The sequence below is a fragment of the Macaca fascicularis genome, chromosome 14, assembly GCF_037993035.2.
Source record: "Macaca fascicularis isolate 582-1 chromosome 14, T2T-MFA8v1.1".
NCBI lineage: Eukaryota > Metazoa > Chordata > Mammalia > Primates > Cercopithecidae > Macaca > Macaca fascicularis.
In genome coordinates, this window is record NC_088388.1 from 103,369,934 (window position 1) to 103,390,057 (window position 20,124).

Here is a 20,124-nt window from a genome sequence, read left to right on the forward strand (position 1 = left end):
CGGATTAACACGGGCACTTTTGCCATTTAATTCTTTCCTTGGCTCCTTCTGCTATGTATGATTTCAAGATGATGATTCCCTTTGGACTTTTGGCTGAAGGCACTTGTCACTTCCAATTCATTATTTTCTTGATATTTGCTCACTGCAGAGCATCTGTCCCCTATGCAAACAGCTTTGGAAGAGGATGTACATCTCTGAAATAGCAAGAGAAATATGACACCTGATTATAAGTTTAGGAAAATAAAAACAGAGGAGGATTCTTTTAAGGTTTTCAAAATTTTCTATGAATTTATCATATTTAAGCTGCTATTTTAGTTTCTGGCAGGTATGTTTTCTATAACAGGGAAGGCTAGTCTGCTCTGCACATGTTTTATTTAACATTGCCTTCCTGTGTTGTGTGGTCTGACTAAAAATTTTATAAGTTAACTGGAAATTTGCATATTTTAAGTACACAATGGATGGGATTTCTTCGTGAGGGACATAAACAAACAAAAACAGCCACTAACATATGTCACAATTTTTTTTTGACACGACATATATTTAGCTAAATTTGTTAGTACTTTCTATTAAAAGTTTTTAGAACTTCCATTGACTGTCTTCTCAAGTACGTTACCAGTTAAATGCTCAAAATACTAATGCTTCTAGTTTTCATATCAATTACTTATGTTCAACACAAAATCCTGAAGTATTTAACAAATTTTTGTGGTCTGTGACACCCATAACAATTGAGCATAGCTTGTTACAGTGGACTTATAGAGAACAATGGACTTGAAGTAAGGAGTCTGAACACTTGTTTACTGAATATGCAACTCTAAGTCAGTCAATGAACTTCTTTGGACCTATAAAACACCTGCTTTCCCTGGCTGATGGGGCCCCTGGAAAATCTATAAAAAACAGCAGCTAGAAAAATGTTTAGTGGACACAGTGAGCAAGTTCTCTTGTGATCTACACATGAAAGATGTCATTGTTATTATTTTTCTCTTTGCAATTACAGCTCCATACTTTACTAGGAATTCTTTGTGCTTTACTTCTAAGGACATGACAGTCAGTAATTAGTTCCTCAAATATGAGTACCTATTGGTACTAGGCACTGTGGATACAGTAAAATCAGAACAACAGGGTCAAAACTTAGCTCAGAATTAACTATTTAGAAGGCAATGGAATCTGGAGTTTGCTTCAGGTTTCAGTGTGCCACACAGGCTATTTTTAGTATAGGTATCAGGGTAAAATAGGGAAAGCTATAAACAAATAATAGTAATACAACAAACTTAGAGATATTGATTTGAAATAAAAATAGTAGCCTGAGATTTACCTTGAGAAAAATGGGTACTATAAAATGTTTTCTACATTTTGAAAAAACAAAACACATGGCTGTGAAATGAGAAATTCAGTTGATCAGCTTAACATTCACGGTGAACATGCCAAAGATCTGAAAACTACTGCATTTGCCACATTCCACTGTTTAGAAAGAGTTGGGTGTCTGGAAGGGTATAGAACAATTAGCTGATGATGGAAGGGCATTTTTCACTTTGTATTGATACACTTGGATTTCCTTGAAAAGACATGTAAGGTTTACAATGAATGACCTTTCTGCTCCATACTGATAAGCATTACCATTAATGCCTAAGAGCAGAAAATGTTCAGTAAATCTGGACGTTTTTGACGAGTCATCCTGTGTCCGGAATTGGTGGGTTCTCGGTCTCACTTTCAAGAATGAAGCCATGGACCCTGGCGGTGAGTGTTACAGTTCTTAAAGATGATGTGTCCGGAGTTTGTTGCTTGACACGTTCAGATGTGTCTGGAGCTTCTTCCTTCTGGTGGGTTCCTGGTCTCATTGGCTTCAGGAGTGAAGCTGCAGACCTTCGCAGTCAGTGTTACAGCTCTTAAAGGTGGCATGGACCCAGAGAGTGAGCAGCAGCAAGATTTAGTGCAAAGAACAAAAGAACAAAGCTTCCACAGGGTGGAAGTGGACCCAAGCGGGTTGCTGCTGGCTGACTCAGGCAACCTGCTTTTATTCCCTTATCTGACCCCACCCACATCCTGCTGATTGGTCCGTTTTGACAGAGTGCTGATTGATGGATTTACAGTCCTTGAGCTAGACACAGAATGCTGATTGGTGCGTTTTCGATCCCTTAGCTAGACATAAAACTCCCCCAAGTCCCCACCAGATTAGCTAGATACAGAGTGCTGACTGGTGCACATATAATCCTCCAGCTAGATATAAAAGTTCTCCATGTCCCCATCCAGCTCAGGAGCCCTGCTGGCTTCACCTAGTTGATCCTGCACCCTGGCTGCAGGCTGAGCTGCCCGCCAGTCGCAAGCCCCGCCTGCACCTCTCAGCCCTTGGGCTATAGATGGGAGCAGGCGCCGCGGAGCAGGGGGCGGAGCAGGGGGCGGAGCCCGTCGGGGAGGCTCGGGCCGCGCGGGAGCACATCGCAGAAAGGGAGCTCAGACATGGCGGACTGCAGTTCGGGATCCCTGCTCCGCGGGAAGGCAGCTAAGGCCAGGCAAGAATTTGAGTAAAGCGCCGGCGGGCCGGCACTGCTAGGGAACCCTGCCCAACCTCCACAGCTGCTGGTCCGGGTGCTAAGCCCCTCACTGCCCTGGGCCTGCGGCGCCAGCAGGCCGCTCTGTGTGCGGGGCCCACCGCGCCCGCGCCAGCCTGAACTTACTCTGGCCCGTGAGCGCGGCGCGCAGCCCGGTTCCCGTCCGCGCCGGCTCCCTACTCCCCGGAACTCGCACTGGCCTGTGAGCGCATCGTGCAGCCCGGGTTCCCGCCCGCGCCTCTCCCTCATAAGCAGAGGCGGCGGCTCCAGCCTCAGCCAGCCCAGAGAGGGGCTCCCACGGTGCCGTGGCGGGCTGAAGGGCTCCTCGAGCGCCGCCAGAGTGTATGCCGAGGCCGAGGAGGCGCTGAGAGTGAGGGCTGCTAGCACATTGTCACCTCTCAATCCCACCACTTAGCATACACTAGTTGAGCTGAGGTGTTTCACCTGTTTTCCTTTGGAGACAAGCTACTATTGGAGCCTGAACCCATAGTCTTATAAAATCTCAGCCTCTTTGTACTATGGATTGTATGGAAGATTAAATCAGAGTCATATCTCCTTCATTTGAAAAGGGTCCCTTCGTTTATTACAAGGTATTCTACAGAGATTTCAGTTTTTCTGCCTTTATATTGCCTTCAACAAAATCGTCATAATGTCTCTAGTGGATTTTGGGTGGGTGAACATTAAATGACTTCTACCTTCCAGAACATTTTAGTGTTGTATATGGCACTGGAACAGGAATTGGGAGATGTTAGTGAGTATGTGCAATTTGTTTCAAGTGGGATTTGTAGAAGTAACCTGACTTATCTGGGCTTGAGTTTCCTTCTTTGTAAAATGAATGAGTAGGATGAACATATCTCTTAGATTACTTTAACTCAACTGAACTGTTGAGCAATTAGGTGTCAAGGATACAAATATTTCTGGAATCCTATATTCGAGGGTATTAATAATTTTCTATTCTATGAAATGTAGCTGTAGTCAGGTAGAATATCTCACTATTTCCAACATATAAGATGATTATTTTCCTTCTTTTGACTTTTTCTGTGAATTTTTCTTCATCTGGCATGCCTATTTGATCCGATCTGAATATCTAAATCCCACTCATATGTCAGGGACAAAGCTTAAAAGTCTGACGTAATCACAATTATGTACACATAGAACTTACCAACTTACTATGTGTTTTTAGAAACACATAGAACTTACCAAAGAGGTAACTACACTCTACACATTTAATAAATACTAATCCTAAATGAATCAGATACTATTTCCCAAAATAATGGAATTGTGAACTATTATTATGTTAGTCTCGAGTAGATCAAGCGTATTTACTTCTAAATTTAAAAAGCAACGTTTATAATATTTGGCTTATGCTGTTCTGTAGTCTGAATGCTTGTACAGCCCATTCCCCAAATTCATATTTTGAAATCCTAACCCCCAACGTGATGATAGTATTAAAAACTGGGGCCCATGGGAGGTATTAGTTCATGGGGCTGGAACTTTCATTAATGAGATTAGTGCCCTTATAAAAGATATTCTAGAGAGATCCTCACCCCCTTCTTCCAAGTGAGGACATATAGAGAAGCTGCCATCTATGAACCAGAAAGCAAGCTCTCTCTAGACACTGAATCTTCTGGCACCTTGATCTTGCACTTTCCAGACACCAGAACTACAGTAAATAAATTTATGTTGTTTATAAGCTGTCCAATGTATGGTATTTTGTTATAGCAGCTGAATCTGACCAAGGCAGCTTCCTACATAAGGAAACGAAATACCTAACCAGACATTTTTCTTTAGCAGTTTCAACCAAGTAGAAGTTTAAGCATGGCTAACACTACAAGGTCACATAAAGAAAGGTTTACATGACATCATGCTTTTGTCCCAAGGAGAAGATTTTGTACCCTGAGCACCAGTGAGAAATATTTTAAAATAAAAGCCCATTCTCTAAGAAAATATTACAGATAAATGCACAAAGAAGAAAATAAAATACCTTCCAGTGTTGACAAAGCAAGTAGCAAGCATTTCTGAAGCATATATTGAAGACATCCAAAACAGACGTTTAAAATCTCAAATTTAAAAAATGGGGCAAACCAAGACTGAACACTACATATGAAGTCTTCACAAACACTGAAGTAGCAAATACAGAACCATTGCTCCTAGAAGAGATGTAGGGTTAGGTTTCTGGTCCTAACATTTTTGTCAATTGATCAATCATCTTGTGTTTTGTGTGTTTCTAGTTAAAGATACCTCATTTAATATGTATTTTCGATTCATTAACATTGAACTCACAGCAGGCACTATGACTTATGCCCACACAAAACATATCTAACACATCTATTTTCTTCGTAAGGCACATGACAGTGTTCTCACACTGAGGAACACTAGACAGCACTTCAGCACTATAATCAGGGCCCATTTTAAACAGCCAAGTCATCAACAAGAAGCACGAAATGCGAAAAACATGGCATAAATAGACCACAAAATGGACACATGTTTACAGTATGAGAGATGAAACAGGAAGGCAGAGTGCTGCTTTGTTTGAATTCAGCTGGAAACATGCTCTTCAGAAAACTCAAATTTTTCACCACTCTGCTTATGTCTGTGAGTGATTGCCAAAGTGAAGTGCATATTGATTTTGAGGTTACAAATAAATTTTAGCAAGTAGACAAATTTGCAAATGTGGAGCCTGCAAATAATGAAGATGATTGTATTTGTTATTAGATCTGTTGAATTCCAATGCTCTTTTTCTTTCCCACCTCCTAATGAAAGGAGCTTTATACTTCTCTTGCATATAAAAGTGATGTACTATCATGTAGAAAAATAAAGCCATACAAAAATATTTTTTATCAATAGAAATTACATCACCAGAAGTCAGTGATACCTTTCTATGTATATGTATATATTTGTATTGATATGGTTTGGCTCTGTGTCCCTCCCCAAATTGAACTGTAATCCCCATAATCCTTATGTGTGGAGGGAGGGACCTGGTGGGGGATGATTGGATCACAAGTGTAGATCCCCCTCTGTTGTTCTTGTGATAGTGAGTGAATTCTCATGAGATCTGATGGTTTTATAGGTGCCGGTTTCTCCTTGTTCATGCTCTCGACTGCCACCATATAAGACGTGCTTCCTCCTCTGCAATGATTGCAAGTTTCCTGATGCCTCCCCAGCCATGCAGAACTGTGAGTCAGTTAAACTTCTTTCTTTTATAAATTCTCATTCTTGGGCATTTATTTATAGCAGTGTGAAAATAGACTAATACCTGCATATATACATAGTTCCTATAAAATACCATTCTGTTTTAACAAGTGTGGAAAAGAATAATTGCAGAACTTTTCCCTTAAGTATTGAGTATAGCTATGTGGAATCATTTTAAATGGTTGCATGATATGCTTTCACTAATCTATTGATAAACATTTAGCTTGCTTCTAATATTTATTCTGAACACTGTGTTCAGAAAATTCACCTATCTCTGTATATATGTCCAATTACATTTGCAAAAATTTTCTAAAAATACAATTTAGACTTAAATTCCTATTAAACTCTTCTTAAGAAATGTTTTCCCTCTTTTAACCATTCTCTATCTAATGTTGCATATGCTACCATGTCAATTCTTCTGTTTAACTTGATGTTTGGGGTTATTACCTAAGTTATTACCTGTTAGCATGGGAAAATAAATAATCACATCACATTATTCACAACCAAACATTAGTAGATGATCTGGTACAAAAAATAATTACCAGAAGAACTGCAAGAATATATAAGGTAAAGATCTAGTGCTGATCAATTCTGAAAAAGTGGCAGTGGTGGCAGCATAGCTTTGGAGTCTCTTTAAATCTCCAGACTGAGAAACTAGTTAACAAAACCAAAACTCTACAGAGAGCATACACAATATAACTAGGGGACAAGGTATCAAAAACCAAGCAGGCTTTCAATTGAAAGGGCTAAATATTATTAACATCAATATGGAAGAAAATTGGAAACCAACCAAGTAGGCTGATGGACATTGAGAATAGAATTCCAAAGCAGTGGCATCTGGAAAGGGCTTCAGGTTAATTTAAAAACAGCAAATATTGGGAGGGACCTTCCCCACTCCAGTAACAACAGAGTGCAAGGGGCTGACTGCAAGAAGGTGTGATGAGAATGGAGAAGTCTAACAGCTTTTGTGAAACTTCAAAACTGACTTTTTTTTGTGTGTGTGTGTGTCTCCCTAACTCTCAGGAAAATCTGTTGGAAGTGGCTTCAAAATTTAGCAAGCTAGGGATAAAGGAGATGGGAGAAACAGTTTAGAATGCTCACAAGGTCCCCACATTTCTAAACACTACATAAAAAAAAAAGTTCTTTTATAAAGTTAGAAAAGCTTCTCTAAACCCCATGTTTTTCTAAAGTTCGAAAAAAAAATACCATATAAAAATGAATAAAAACGCATCAGGGTTAAATTCTATACAAATTATTATAAGAAAAAAGAAAAGTATACCTAGCAATAAATATACCTACCATTCATAAAGACATGCTCAAGAGTATAACTATTATTTCAGAATAAACTCAGCCGGGCGCAGTGGCTCATGCCTGTAATTTTAGCACTTTGGGAGGCCGAGAGAGGCAGATCATTTGAGGTCAGGAGTTTGAAACCAGCCTCACCAACATGGTGAAACCCCATTTCTGCTAAAAATACAAAAATTAGCTGGGTGTCTGGCTGTGTGCCTGTAATCCCAGCTACTCAGGAGGCTGAGGCATGAGAATTGCTTGAAGCCTGTAGGCAGAGGCTGCAGTGATCTGGGATCACGCCACTGCACTCCAGCCTGGAGAACAGAGTAAAACTCTGTCTCAAATAAATAAATTAATTAAATAAATTACAATTCACAAATCCACATATGAGATGGCAGAACACAGGAAAGCAGATATAAAATAAAAAAATCACTTCAGATAGAAACAGAGAATAAAATAGAAAGAACACAAGAGAAACACATCAGAAAATTCCTTAAAAGAATAAATGGAGAAAAAAAGCACACAAAAAATTGAAAAGTAATAAAAAGCATCTGAGAGACAGTTTCAAGTACTAATGGAGCAGATAAAAATGAGAAAACAGAAGTCTCTGAAGGAGGAAGCTGAAAAGAAACACTAAATTATAATTTAATAAAATTTTCTTAAAATAAAAATAACAATTTAAAACTACATGTTGGAAAAGTACAATACATATCTGAGAGTTTGGTACACAGTTGACCCAGCCACAAAACACTAAACTGAAACATATTCTAATTTTCTTTTAATTCAGGAAAAAAAATCAGGGGTATGGGAACTGGATGTGATTTCTAAAGTAAAAAAAAATTTGATCATTATCGAACTTTTTTGTCAACATCAATTTATGCCAGAAAAAACTGGGGTCACACATTTTATATTTTCAGAGGGGAAAAATACTTTTTTTGAGACAGGACCTCTTTTGTCACCCAGGCTGGAGTGCAGTGGTACGATCATGGCTTACTGCAGCCTCAACTTCATGGGCTCAGGTGATTCTCCTACGTCAGCCTCCTAAGTAGCTGGAATCACAGGTGTACACTGCCATGCCTGGTTACTTTTTGTATTTTTTGTAGAAATGCAATTTGTTCAGCCATGTTGCCAGGCTGGTTTCTAACTCCTGGACTCAAGCAATGCCCTTGTGACAGCCTCACAAAGTGTTTTGATTACAGGCCTGAACCACGGTGCCTGACCAGCAAAGCTCTGTAATATTAAAAGCAAAGAGTAATATTATCAACTTGCAAGGACTCAGAAAACATTTTTGTCAGGAGCCCTTGCAGCGGAATCTGTGAGTGGATCAGATAGATCTACTCACAAAATGACAAAATGTTAGTGGTAAACATTAAACAGGTCCCCACTAAAATGAGAGTTCAAGGGAAAGAGGTTCCATGTAATGATGATATATACACAGGGAATGTAGCTCTTGAGACCTAGTTGTACACATTTCTTTGCAATTGTGTTTTCAGAGATTTCACCTTGGTAGCTTGAAACTGACCATAATGAGAATGTTTACACCAAGGAGATCATTAAATGCTACAAATCAGGGCTTTCTGCTTTGTTTTGTGTGTATAAATGTGGTTGCTCAAGATTTACTGTCTTGGTTGGGTTGGGCTGGGCTGCTATAACAAAATACCATAGACTAGGTGGGCTTAAACCACAGAAATGTATTTTGGGCCACTTCTGGAGGCTGTAAGTTTAAGATCAGTTTGTTAGCAGGATTGCAGTAGTGAGCCTAGTAGGCTTTCCCCTAGGAGTACAGACTGCAGTTGCCTTTTTGTTGTGTGTTCACATGGCCTTTCCTCAATGTCTGGGTGTACTTGTGTGTCTTTGTGTGTTGTAGGGGTCAGTTTCTAGTATCTCTTTTTATTAGGACACCAATCATCTTGGATTGGGGCCTCATCTTTTTTATCTCACTTAATCTTAATTACTTTCTTAGAGGCCCCATCTGGAAATACAGCCACATTGTGGGTAGGAGTTTCAATGTCTGAATGTACGAGATGGGGAACATTCAGTTCACAACACTTACTGGTTCACACTGCCAATACAGTACCTATGAGCATGCATAGTGCCTAGACTATGGTGTTGAAATACTGCATCCTGCTAAAAGGAAATCACAACTTCTTGGAGAAGTGGCTGATTTCAGGTTGAGACATAAATGTACAAGTCTAAAACATCTTGTCATTCCAGATAGGAAGCTATCAATGACTAATGATGTCATGTCAGAAAGACTTGGGTCAATTTAAAGAGGGCCCTGCTAGCCAAAGATGGGATGATTTAAGTTTCAAAAATAAAATAATTACAGTTATTAAAATCATTAGATGTGTTTACATCCATGAGTTCATAGTAGTGTTTTCTAAAAACTGGCTTGCCTTTTAGAGTATGATAAGGAATTAATCAATTATGCTAAAACTGGTAAACAAAGGGAAAATTTTGTCCTGCCTCTTCTATATGAATTGTAATCGTAGGAAACCAATAAGGTAGTACAAAAATAGCATCTTTTAATAAAACTAGTTAATATCTAAATTAAAAAGTAATGATCAATTATAGTATCTATATTTTTCAATCCTAAGTGCATTAATGGATTTAGGCATTGAATATAAATAATTCCTTTTCCAAAATGATAGACAACCAGACATTATGGGCCTCATTTAGGAAGGACGTGATACCAATACTATTGCCAGCGGGATCAAACCTGAATCTGCTCAAGCCTCAAGTTCACCTACCAATTTGAAGAAAATACAGAGCCCAGAGGAACATATTTAAATGTACCATGAGTATGCAATCTGCAAAATCCAGAGACTGTGAGAAACTACAGATTAAACATTGTGTAGATAAAGAACAGGATGTATATTTAAAGGATACATTAAATCAAAATTTTAAAATGGCACGGATAAATGATTGTGTTTTGAAAGACATGTCTGGGCTTTCAAACGTGTGCTAAAGCACACGCGCGTGCACACACACACACACACACACACACACACATAGAGGAAAGTAATTCCTGTAAAAGTGAGGGCACTAATTGCTTATGGGAAGGGAGAGGGTTGAAACTGGAGGGACCACAAGAAAGGGGCCTCTGGAATGGTTGGCAAGGCTGTTTTCTTGACCTCTTGGCTTCACCATACATCTGATTTGTGTGATTTATTTTGTTATTATTGTGTGTTTTATTTTGAAATGAATTATTTTTAAAAGGAGCTAATTTCTCAAAATACGTGAGGAATCTCCCAAAATATCTGCATAAGACAATGAAGAAATATGATTATCAAACTAGAAACTAATACTCATTGCAATTTCATACTTTAAATATAATATGCAATAACTGAAGTTATTTAAATAAATATAAGATGCCAAAACAATTAACTAAAGTATTAAAACTTTCACCAAAGAATGTCTTTTGGGGGGCTTCAGATCTTGCCAAACAGTAGTCTAACTGAATTTCATCAATGCATGTTTTTTGCTGAATTGACTGAATTAACTGTTGTTTGTCATATTTGAGACAAAGACTTGAAACATATCTGAGACAAAGGACTTGACTGAATTGCCTTGATAGTACTATCTACACTATGGTTTTTTGAAGTGAATACCATACAGAGATGGCAAGAATTAATGTGATAACATATAAAAATTGGTAACATGTTTTAAAAGCCCTTCTTATAAGAAAGTTCTTACAAAGTTTATTCAATAAATACCTTAATCTATGGTTCTTCATTGAGGTTTATCCAAGCTCCGAGAACAGACTGGGCTGAGATGGTTACCATCGCCAAAGCTGAGGAGAGTATTTCTATCTGCAAGGTGATTTTTTTTTTTTTTTTTTTTTTTTGAGACGGAGTCTCGCTCTGTCGCCCAGGCTGGAGTACAGTGGCCAGATCTCAGCTCACTACAAGCTCCGCCTCTGGGTTTACGCCATTCTCCTGCCTCAGCCTCCCGAGTAGCTGGGACTACAGGTGCTCGCCACCACGCCGGCTAGTTTTTTGTATTTTTTTAGTAGAGACGGGGTTTCACCATGTTAGCCCGGATGGTCTCGATCTCCTGACCTTGTCCGCCTGTCTCGGCCCCCCAAAGTGCTGGAAGTACAGGTGTGAGCCACCATGCCCGGCCTGCATGGTGATTTTTTATTTGGGATTATATTCTTGGGTCAAGTCAAACAGTAATTCACTTGTTTCCTTTCCTTTCATTCTTCCAATCCTCTTCATCCCTATTCCTATGTGCAGTGGTCCCACTGCCAGGCAGGTATGGAAGTTGAACTTAAGTTGCATTTCTGGGATTGAGGGAGGAAGGGCAGTGGTCTACCATATAAAAGAATTAGAGCAACCAGGTCACCTTGAAAGCACCAGAGAGAAAAGGCATCTGGCTCTGAAACTGTTAGCCTCATGGGGAGGTTATCCTTAGGTTAACAGCTGTGAACCCTCATTGGGGATCACCTGGAACCCAGATCACAGAGGTGAGGAAGCATATTAGCAGGAGGAGTCTTATCTGGGGGCAAACTACTTTGTGGAGTCTTACAAGTTGCCCAGTGTCTTACCCTGGAAAACTTTATGAAGCAATTTATATAATTGAGAGCCCTCCAGAATTTAGAATTTTGTATTATTGTGGATATTTGACCATATTTTGCCTGTATTTTTTCTCCAAGTTTCTCTTCATTATATCCTGCTTTGGTCCCCATTCTTGGAAACCATAAATTTATTCTTACCTTTGATTTTTAAGTAGGCTGTACCCACTTAATTATTGCTTGTTCATGTGGTATTTACTTAGCTTTGCTTCTTCTAAGTCACCCTCATTATTGCCTTAATCAGGACCCCTGTGCTCCTGTGAACCACCTTCCTACTAATGTCCTCACTGGTAGTAAAGTGCAAGAACTCAAGGATAATTATTGTTTTGCATTTATATTATTATTATTTTGCATTTACAAGCCTCCTTCTTCATATGATATTTTATTCACAGTCATTTGCAGTTCTCATTGAGCATGTTAAAGAAATCAGAGCATTGTATAAAGAAATGAAAGAAGAGATTTCATGGAAAATTTGAAATCATTTCTTCATTTCTTAGATGAGAAAATTGAGTCCAAGAAGGGCTGACTGAATTGCTCAAAGATACTTGTTTGTAGAAGAGTCAAAAAAAAAAAAAAAAAAAAGAAAGACAAACATTGTCCTGATTTGGCCACCACAAATTGGTTTTTGAAATAATGCAGTCTATCAATACATTAATAAATAAAGAATAAACAAATTATGACTCGCAATCTTTAGTAACAGCTATGTAGTTGTGGCTACCATTTGCTGAATAAGACATTATTAACATGACATCCTTGGAGGACAGCTATTATCTCAATGTGTTCACTCTGGGTACCAGAGACTTGATGGGTGACTTCTCTCACTGGGAAACCAAGGGTCTTGACATGTGATTTACATGTATATGCATATATGTGTATATGTGTAGGACAAAGGAGAGAATGAATTTCTAAAGAAATGGGATGAATGATGTGCAAATCATGGCAAGAATCATGAAACATGAATCATGAAACTGCAAAGTTGAATCTGAAACAGAAGTGTCCAATAATGAAACATTTCATATAGAATGTATCTTTAAGAGTCCTTAGCATTTTTATAGTGAAGTGGTACCAACTATTTGTACCATTTGGAACTCTGGTCAGAGTCACAGTAGAACATTGGTATTTTTGTCTGTTTGATTTGAGGGTCTTTTGGGAGATATATGAAAGTTCTGTTGGATGTTAGTCATGCTGACCATTCTAGGCTAATAAATCATGTTAAGGACAGTTTCAGGACTTCTTATATAGAAATCATGTTTTACAGGATTTCAGTGAGACTAGAGTGTTTCAGTTGCTGCTGAAGAAATACTTTCAAAAGTCATTGATGCGTGTGTCCTTTCACTGGATGGAATGTGCTCTCAGCAAAACTAAGGATTCAGCATATGTAACTGTGGCTTAGGGTGGAGCAAGTACACAATGCCTTCCTAAGTTTAGAAATATTCTTCATTTATCAGTCAGCCAGAAGGGTATTTAATATATCCACTTTGTTGTAAATTCAGTATCAAGCAGACTAGAAATCTTGTAAGAGAAATAGAACACAGAGTTGTTACCACAAAAAAAGTTTACTAACGTAATTGGATGTTACGTAGTTAAGGATGAAAGATTTTAACTAAAGAAGGTCAACTTGAATCTTAAATTCTAATGGAATCATATTAAATGTCCACCCAAAATTTCAATACTATTTTCCAATATACTTTTTTTTTTATTTCCAGATATTTTTGTTTACCTAGTATCCTCTGGTTTAGATTTCTACTTCTGCAAAATTTTCATTATTTAATTTACATCATGCTAGTATAGAATTTTAATGATCTGGTGTCACCCATTTTTGTGCTACAGCTTTTCTCATTACTCTGAGCATATGCTGAACAAAATTCGTGAGAGGTTTTACTTGAGTTTAAAACAGGGTGACATCATAGATCCATAGAGTATACGAATTAAAATGGAATATTAGATATGTGTAAGTAAGGACAGTGGACTGAGCATTTGCATTCACCTCTTTTAAAACCATACTAAATAAGAGTAGTAGGATTATTTTGAAACAATATAAACTCACAAGAAAAAAATGAGAAATAATAGCAATATTTGAAAATAAACTGTATTTATTAGAAGAGTTTTAGAATTATAAATTATAAAAGTAGTACAGAGATTCTCATAGGCCCCATACCAAGTTTCTTCTAATATGAATGTTATATTAATACGATACATTATTACAATTAATTGACTATATTAATTTGTTGCATTAACTAGAGTCCATACTTCATTCAGATTTCTTTAGTTTTTACCTATTGGTTCCTTTCCAGGATCCCATCCAGGATACCACTGTAATTAATAATGTATTTAATAATGTATTTATTATTCACGCCCCCTTAGGCTCCTTAGTCTCCTTAGATTCCTCTTAACTGTGATGGTTTCTTTTTGTCTTTGGTAACTTTGAAAGTTTTGAGAAGTACTGGTCAGGTATTCGTAAAAGCATGTTTGTCAATTGGTACATTTTCCTGATGCCTTTTTATTTTGTAGGTAGATTTTGAAGAGGTAAAGGTTCATTTTCCCCATATTATGTTCAGGGTACATATTATCAACATGACTTGAGACGGTTAAAGTCGACCTTGATCATTTGGCTGAGGTAGTGTTTGTGAGGTTTCTCATCCATCAAGTTACTCTTTTTTTCCCTGTTACATCATCCTCCTTGGAGGGAAAGCAATAATATTTTGTAAGCTAGGAGGCCAACAAAGAAATGGCCACTGGTATAGCAGACTGGAGCCAAGAATGACAAAAGGGCTAGGGCTTTTAACAAATGACTATGCAAACTTTTATAGAATTGTCTTTTTTCATGTGGTGTTTTTCCATTGTCCAACTTGGACTAGAAGTCCAATGAGAAAACTGAAGACACAATTTAACTTGAGTTGTTGAAATTCCAAAGGGATCATGGGTTGGAACCAGGCTTATGGTGTGGCTGTTAATGAAGACTCTTCAAAAAGGAGTTAGATTCCCAGATAGCTTCCATTGTTCACCAGAACTGGGTAATTTCCCTCCTGCAGCCAGCAGAAAGTTAGAAGTTAGGACTTCTGTTTGTTGGTTTTTATTTACTATATTCTTCTGGGAAGTCTAATATAGTAGGACTTTGACATTAGGAGAAGTTGGGTAATAGAGTAAGAATAGAATAGAATACCACATGAAAAAAGAGAATTCCAAAAATGTTTGCATAGTATGGTTAAAAGCTTTAGCATACTTGTGTTTCTCAGCTTCTAAAGTACTGACAGTTGGTTTTTATTTACTGTATTCTTCTGGAAAGTCTAATATAGTAGGACTTTGACATTAGGAAAAGTTGGGTAATAGACTAAGAATAAGAATAGAATAGCACATGAAAAAAGAATTCTAAAAAAGTTTGCGTAGTATGGTTAAAAGCTTTAGCACACTTGTCTTTCTCGGCTTCTAAAGTACTGACAGTTGTGCTTATACCCTCTGGTTAAGAGTTTGGAATGTCCTTTCTTGATCTGTCCAGCTAGCCTAAAATAAAACATCTAAAGATGCTAAAATCCCCCAATATATGGCACAGCGTTATTAATTTGTAGTAAAGCTTATAATTTAGAAGTTATATCTTTGTGCAAAGGGGAAAATCACCTAAATAAGTGTACAGCACAAAAGAAGCAAAAACAACTTAATATGAAACATGGAGGAAATGTTGTTAATTTATCAAAGAAATAAGAGGAATACTTCAGCCACACAACAAGATGCTATTAAAAGCAACAACAATAAAAAAAGGAAAAAAAATAGCAACAGCAAAAATAAACTTTTGAAAAAGGAGAAATAAAGAATTAAAGTAAAAAGTTTAGTGAGTAAGGTTGAGGAACTTTTTCAGAGAAATACACACACACACACACACAACAAAAAAGCAAGAAGACATAAGAAAATTAGAGGCTCATTCTAGGAAGTTGAACATATAAGTGATGGACATTCCAAGTCAAGAAAACAGGGAAACATTAAGAAGAAAACCATTAAAGAAATCAAGAAAATTTTCCAGAGTTTCCAGACAAAAAGGGCCCATTTAGGGCTCAGCACAATGCATTAAAATATCGCTAAGTCACATTACACAGACATTTTAGATAACTGGGGAAAAAAGAAATATTCTTATAACTTTCCAGGGAGGAAGAAAAGAAAGCTGTTTACAAGCGATTAGGAGTCAGAATGGATTCAGATATCAGCTTGCACTGGAAGCTGGAACATAAAGAAGAAATATCTTCAAAATTCTGAAGAAAACTGTATTTCTGAAATATAATTTTATCCAACCCAAACTATTAATTAAATGTGAATGAAAGTAGAGTAAAGACATTTTTTCAGAGAAGAAAAGCCTCTAAAAATTTAGCCTCGGCGGAGCAAGATGGCCGAATAGGAACAGCTCCAGTCTCCAACTCCCAGCGCGAGCGACACAGAAGACCGGTGATTTCTGCATTTTCAACTGAGGTACTGGGTTCATCTCACTGGGGAGTGCCGGACAATCCCTGCTGGTCAGCTGCTGCAGCCCGACCAGCGAGAGCTGAAGCAGGGTGAGGCATTGCCTCACCTGGGAAGCGCAAGGGGGAAGGGAATCCCTTTTCCTAGCCAGGGGAACTGAGACACACAACACCTGGAAAATCGGGTAACTCCCACCCCAATACTGCGCTTTAAGCAAACAGGCACACCAGGAGATCATATCCCACACCTGACGGGGAGGGTCCCACACCCACGGAGCCTCCCTCATTGCTAGCACAGCAGTCTGTGATCTACCGGCAAGGCAGCAGCGAGGCTGGGGGAGGGGCGCCCGCCATTGCTGAGGCTTAAGTAGGTAAACAAAGCTGCTGGGAAGCTCGAACTGGGTGGAGCTCACAGCAGCTCAAGGAAACCTGCCTGTCTCTGTAGACTCCACCTCTGGGGACAGGGCAATAGCAAACACAGCCGAAACCTCTGCAGACGCAAACGACTCTGTCTGACAGCTTTGAAGAGAGCAGTGGATCTCCCAACACGGAGGTTGAGATCTGAGAAGGGACAGACTCCCTGCTCAAGTGGGTCCCTGACCCCTGAGTAGCCTAACTGGGAGACATCCTCCACTAGGGGCAGTCTGACATCCCACACCTCACAGGGTGGAGTACACCCCTGAGAGGAAGCTTCCAAAGCAAGAATCAGACAGGTACACTCGCTGTTCAGAAATATTCTATCTTCTGCAGCGTCTGCTGCTGATACCCTGGCAAACAGGGTCTGGAGTGGACCTCAAGCAATCTCCAACAGACCTACAGCTGAGGGTCCTGACTGTTAGAAGGAAAACTATCAAACAGGAAGGACACCTACACCAAAACCCCATCAGTACATCACCATCATCAAGACCAGAGGCAGATAAAACCACAAAGATGGGGAAAAAGCAGGGCAGAAAAGCTGGAAATTCAAAAAATAAGAGCGCATCTCCCCTGGCAAAGGAGCGCAGCTCATCGCCAGCAACGGATCAAAGCTGGACAGAGAATGACTATGACGAGATGAGAGAAGGCGGCTTCAGTCCATCAAATTTCTCAGAGCTAAAGGAGGAATTACGTACCCAGTGCAAAGAAACTAAAAATCTTGAAAAAAAAGTGGAAGAATTGATGGCTAGAGTAATTAATGCAGAGAAGGTCATAAACGAAATGAAAGAGATGAAAACCATGACAGGAGAAATACGTGACAAATGCACAAGCTTCAGTAACCGACTTGATCAACTGGAAGAAAGAGTATCTGCGATTGAGGATCAAATGAATGAAATGAAGCGAGAAGAGAAACCAAAAGAAAAAAGAAGAAAAAGAAATGAACAAAGCCTGCAAGAAGTATGGGATTATGTAAAAAGACCAAATCTACGTCTGATTGGGGTGCCTGAAAGTGAGGGGGAAAATGGAACCAAGTTGGGAAAACACTCTTCAGGATATCATCCAGGAGAACTTCCCCAACCTAGTAGGGCAGGCCAACATTCAAATCCAGGAAATACAGAGAACGCCACAAAGATACTCCTCGAGAAGAGCAACTCCAAGACACATAATTGCCAGATTCACCAAAGTTGAAATGAAGGAAAAAATCTTAAGGGCAGCCAGAGAGAAAGGTCGGGTTACCCACAAAGGGAAGCCCATCAGACTAACAGCAGATCTCTCGGCAGAAACTCTCCAAGCCAGAAGAGAGTGGGGGCCAATATTCAACATTCTTAAAGAAAAGAATTTTCAACCCAGAATTTCATATCCAGCCAAACTAAGTTTCATAAGTGAAGGAGAAATAAAATCCTTTACAGATAAGCAAATGCTTAGAGATTTTGTCACCACTAGGCCTGCCTTACAAGAGACCCTGAAGGAAGCACTCAACATGGAAAGGAACAACCGGTACCAGCCATTGCAAAAACATGCCAAAATGTAAAGACCATCGAGGCTAGGAAGAAATTGCATCAACTAACGAGCAAAATAACCAGTTAATATCATAATGGCTGGATCAAGTTCACACATAACAATCTTAACCTTAAATGTAAATGGACTAAATGCTCCAATTGAAAGACACAGACTGGCAAACTGGATAAAGAGTCAAGACCCATCAGTCTGCTGTATTCAGGAGACCCATCTCACACGCAGAGACACACATAGGCTCAAAATAAAGGGATGGAGGAAGATTTACCAAGCAAATGGAGAACAAAAAAAAGCGGGGGTTGCAATACTAGTCTCTGATAAAACAGACTTTAAACCATCAAAGATCAAAAGAGACAAAGAAGGCCATTACATAATGGTAAAGGGATCAATTCAACAGGAAGAGCTAACTATCCTAAATATATATGCACCCAATACAGGAGCACCCAGATTCATCAAGCAAGTCCTTAGAGACTTACAAAGAGACTTAGACTCCCATACAATAATAATGGGAGACTTCAACACTCCACTGTCAACATTAGACAGATCAACGAGACAGAAAGTTAACAAGGATATCCAGGAATTGAACTCATCTCTGCAGCAAGCAGACCTAATAGACATCTATAGAACTCTCCACCCCAAATCAACAGAATATACATTCTTCTCAGCACCACATCGTACTTACTCCAAAATCGACCACGTAATTGGAAGTAAAGCACTCCTCAGCAAATGTACAAGAACAGAAATTATAACAAACTGTCTCTCAGACCACAGTGCAATCAAACTAGAACTCAGGACTAAGAAACTCAATCAAAACCGCTCAACTACATGGAAACTGAACAACCTGCTCCTGAATGACTACTGGGTACATAACGAAATGAAGGCAGAAATAAAGATGTTCTTTGAAACCAATGAGAACAAAGATACTACATACCAGAATCTCTGGGACACATTTAAAGCAGTGTGTAGAGGGAAATTTATAGCACTAAATGCCCACAAGAGAAAGCAGGAAAGATCTAAAATTGACACTCTAACATCACAATTAAAAGAACTAGAGAAGCAAGAGCAAACACATTCGAAAGCTAGCAGAAGGCAAGAAATAACTAAGATCAGAGCAGAACTGAAGGAGATAGAGACACGAAAAACTCTCCAAAAAATCAATGAATCCAGGAGTTGGTTTTTCGAAAAGATCAACAAAATTGACAGACCACTAGCAAGACTAATAAAGAAGAAAAGAGAGAAGAATCAAATCGACGCAATTAAAAATGATAAAGGGGATATCACCACCGACCCCACAGAAATACAAACTACCATCAGAGAATACTATAAACATCTCTACGCAAATAAACTGGAAAATCTAGAAGAAATGGATAATTTCCTGGACACTTACACTCTTCCAAGACTAAACCAGGAAGAAGTTGAATCCCTGAATAGACCAATATTAGGTTCTGAAATTGAGGCAATAATTAATAGCCTACCAACCAAAAAAAGTCCAGGACCAGATGGATTCACAGCTGAATTCTACCAGAGGTACAAGGAGGAGTTGGTACCATTCCTTCTGAAACTATTCCAATCAATAGAAAAAGAGGGAATCCTCCCTAACTCATTTTATGAGGCCAACATCATCCTGATACCAAAGCCTGGCAGAGACACAACAAAAAAAGAGAATTTTAGACCAATATCCCTGATGAACATCGATGCAAAAATCCTCAATAAAATACTGGCAAACCGGATTCAGCAACACATCAAAAAGCTTATCCACCATGATCAAGTGGGCTTCATCCCTGGGATGCAAGGCTGGTTCAACATTCGCAAATCAATAAACATAATCCAGCATATAAACAGAACCAAAGACAAGAACCACATGATTATCTCAATAGATGCAGAAAAGGCTTTTGACAAAATTCAACAGCCCTTCATGCTAAAAACGCTCAATAAATTCGGTATTGATGGAACGTACCTCAAAATCATAAGAGCTATTTATGACAAACCCACAGCCAATATCATACTGAATGGGCAAAAACTGGAAAAATTCCCTTTGAAAACTGGCACAAGACAGGGATGCCCTCTCTCACCACTCCTATTCAACATAGTGCTGGAAGTTCTGGCTAGGGCAATTAGGCAAGAGAAAGAAATCAAGGGTATT

The 20,124-nt window shown here is 38.9% G+C and overlaps 1 long non-coding RNA gene across 1 annotated transcript in view; it reads left to right on the plus strand.

The window, feature by feature from the left end:
• The first annotated feature begins 2,435 nt into the window (after positions 1-2,435).
• LOC135967111 (uncharacterized) overlaps positions 2,436-20,124 on the plus strand; it is a 483,062-nt gene continuing 465,373 nt past the window's right edge. The window contains exons 1-2 of the long non-coding RNA XR_010580978.2: positions 2,436-3,136; positions 5,617-5,722. This is a non-coding gene — a long non-coding RNA (uncharacterized lncRNA). The remainder of the gene's footprint in view (positions 3,137-5,616; positions 5,723-20,124) is intronic.